Genomic DNA, 3428 nt, shown 5'->3' with positions numbered 1-3428 from the left:
ATATATATATATATACATGTATATATATATATATATATATATATATATACAATAAAAAGAGGTACATATAACTGACGTTAAATTGAGCCTGAAATCAAATATCAACTGGTTGACGAGTTTTAATATAAGGCATATCATACTTCGGTCTTATTTCCAGGAACGACTTCATTATCGGAGCCGCATACGTCCGTTGGTAAAGTCCTTAGTATAAATAATATTTCTTTTTATTACATTTTCATATTCAGGACTATGCATATAATTATACATCGTAAATGTTTTCATTCCTGTGTTTTGACGTTTTTACGCAATAAGCTGCCCTCATAAACTAAGCTGGGCCTATAATTATGGTCCACAATCCTATCTTATTGTACGTTTATTTGTTTATTCTGTAAACATTGTCGATCGCGTTTCATTCACGACACAAGAATCTATTCTAAAAGTTGCATAGCTCTTTCCAATACTGAATGAAATATAGCTAATATATTCGGAATGAATATTGTTAAATATAATGCTCAGGATAAGATGAACGGTAATATATTATTCTAATGAGACATGGCCTAGATCATTTCAGATATACATAACCATTGCTAATTTTGGTATGATTTCTTTGCAGCTTACGGAGAGAGCTGTCTAGCAAATGGCGCTTGTCTTTCGGAACAAGGTCTGCTCGATAACCAATTATGAATCTGAAAGCCATGCTGGGTTGTTTCTTCAACGTTTCACTAATAGCGTCAACAATGCGTTACATAAAGAAAACTGCACGTGCAATGGCAAGTTGTACCCTGCAAGAGAACTCATTGCCCGGAGTAATCCAGCGGTGTACAGTACCCAATGCCGACGTAGACGTAGCCGATATAAAACGTCCGACAAACAGATGTCTCCCCGGGTGTCAGTAATCACCAGTCAACCTCTTCAGCAAGGAATTACTATCCCCAGCAATGTTATTCAAAGGAACATATCCATATTGAATCAATATCAGACTGAAGAGAACATTGGAGAGAAGATATGAGAATAAACCTCTGGGTTGTGTTGAGACGGAGGAAAAAAGTAAAATTAAATTGCCCAGAATAATGGAATTCACGGACAAGTTAGGGAATAACTGGAACATTGTTCGAGAAGGAAAAACTAAAGACAAACAGGAAAGAAAGCGTAGGATGAATCAACATATACTGAGTAAAAGAAAAGACATTAGCAAAAACTGTGATAAATATCTACCACCTGAATCAATTTTACAAAATATAGGCTTATCCAAAAATTATTATGATGATGACATCATTCATACCGTACAAAGTTTTAACACACTGGAATCTGAAGAGAACATAGGAAATCAAGATGAACTTACAAGTAAATCAGAAATGGAAACAAAAAACAAACAAAAAGTAAATCTACCGTTTTTGAACCCGGCTCAAACAGAAAATGATTCAATTAATTCATCACAAGTATCTTCATCTGGTGATGTCGACAGAAAAAGTATTATGTCAAAATACAATACATTAGTAAAAACTGACAAGATCTCGTATAAAGAACACTTCCAGAAAATATCTGAAATTCCGTCGAAGTTCCGTTGTTATAATTCAGAGGAAAAGAAAAACATGCCTCTATATTTTGAACTAGATGCAATTAAAGCACCAATCCCAAAACAAAGACAGTTAATAACCCCGGCAATTTCTTTAAATGTGGTGAGGGAAAAGTTGCAAAACAGCGATAATACCAACTCCGTTGAGGTTAATACAAAACAGGTAGGAACTCGTAACAACTTACCACCAGACTTGGAAAGATTATATAAGAGAAAGAACAAGACATTTCTCGCCACTAAAAACTTGAGTTTAGTAGATGAGCTTCCTGCCGATTTCTTGCAGAAAGATCGTGACCAAATACGGTCCCTCTACCCAATGTTTGATTCCAAATTAGTAAGCGAAGAACAAAGACATTTCTTAAAACAATTTAAAAGTGAAACTCATTCTGGAGAAAATGATTCAGCAACAAAAATAGAAAAGGATTTGATGCAATTCAGCCTACGGTTGGCATTCGGTACCAACGAATCTACGGTAAGAGTTAACCAGCAACAGATTATAGCACTTGAAAAGAAATATCCTTTCTTCAGGAATAGTGAGCCACTTTCTAAAGACGGAAGTATCATACGATTACCTGTTACCAGTTACACCAAACGGCTGATACCTCTGAGAGATCGCTTTTATGCAACAATTTACCCTAACAAACCACCAACAACCCCCGTCACCGAAACTGACCACTTGTTACAAAAAGATGACAAATTAACAGAGAAAATAGAAGATCAATCGAGTGCACTTGATGGCATATCCAGATTGACATGTGGATCTGCCCCAAGGTCTGCTAACCACAATACGCTTATGCCTGCCGTTTTACTTCATAACGTTTTGAGTAAGGACGAGTACGACAGCAAAACTTTGGAAAACGCAGATACCAACAAAAAACAGGTTAAATGGGATGACACATTAATAGATGGATTTTCAGAAGTGACGGTTCCGATCCCACCACCGGTTACTATGGAATACTGTAGTAGTGGGCAATGGAGTCTCAGTCTCAAGAACATATCTGATAATGACACGGACATTGGTCGAAATGACACAGATGACATTGGAGTCATTAATGGGACAATATCGCGTCTTAGGCCCGCTGTCCAAAATTTGGAGGTCTCAATGTACGAATTCAACGCGCAGCCTGCTATCCATGTTTATGGTCAGAAGATTGAAAACGTTAAAAAACCGAATGACGCGTCATCAACTTACGAAAAACGCAACAAGCCTATGATTAGTACGTATAATGTTGTGTTTGTTTCGCCACTAAAAGTGTAAGTCTGAATAACATGCTAATCTCACCAAAGAGGTGATTTCACTGAATAATACGCCTTTTCATTAGCAACACCAGGTAAAAATGTGAATATTGACGTTAATAAACTACAAAATCAATGATGATTTACACCAAACAGAAGATAAAAAACAACTTTGCAACTTCAACATTACTAATCATATCTCCACTTTTGCATTTGTAAAGAATATTTAACTAAGGTGAATTACAACTGTTACATACTAGAACCCAAAAACCAATGAACACAAACAAAAATGTTTCACGGAAAAACATTCTTTCATGATTGTATAGATGTACAGAGATATTGTCGTGCTTTTATGGTTTTCGGTCCGTAGCGTCATTATAAGTGGAAATTACATAATATTTGCTAGTGTAACATATGCGGTTTTGACTCGAGAGTAGTTTCTCTATCTATTCATAATATTTTAAAGAGTATTGATGTTTTAAGTATTTTACTATTTTGCTTAAATTGTCTTCCAGATCGACAAAAAACGAGACTTCTCTTATCAGAATCTCCGTCCATGTATAAAGAAATGTAAAGCGTTATAGTTATAGAAAATATATAGGATAACCAATAATAG

At 35.5% G+C, this 3428-nt stretch overlaps 1 pseudogene; it reads left to right on the top strand.

Moving 5' to 3' along the window:
* Positions 1-3422, top strand: part of LOC117106111 — a 6635-nt pseudogene extending 3213 nt beyond the window's left edge.
* Positions 3423-3428: the final 6 nt, after the last annotated feature.

The sequence above is a fragment of the Anneissia japonica genome, unplaced genomic scaffold (assembly GCF_011630105.1).
Source record: "Anneissia japonica isolate Jap-2015-1 unplaced genomic scaffold, ASM1163010v1 scaffold701_len334292_cov200, whole genome shotgun sequence".
In the NCBI taxonomy this organism is placed as follows: domain Eukaryota; kingdom Metazoa; phylum Echinodermata; class Crinoidea; order Comatulida; family Comatulidae; genus Anneissia; species Anneissia japonica.
The sequence above is the reverse complement of the archived record's forward strand: the minus strand, read 5'-3'. Positions and strand labels throughout refer to the sequence as shown.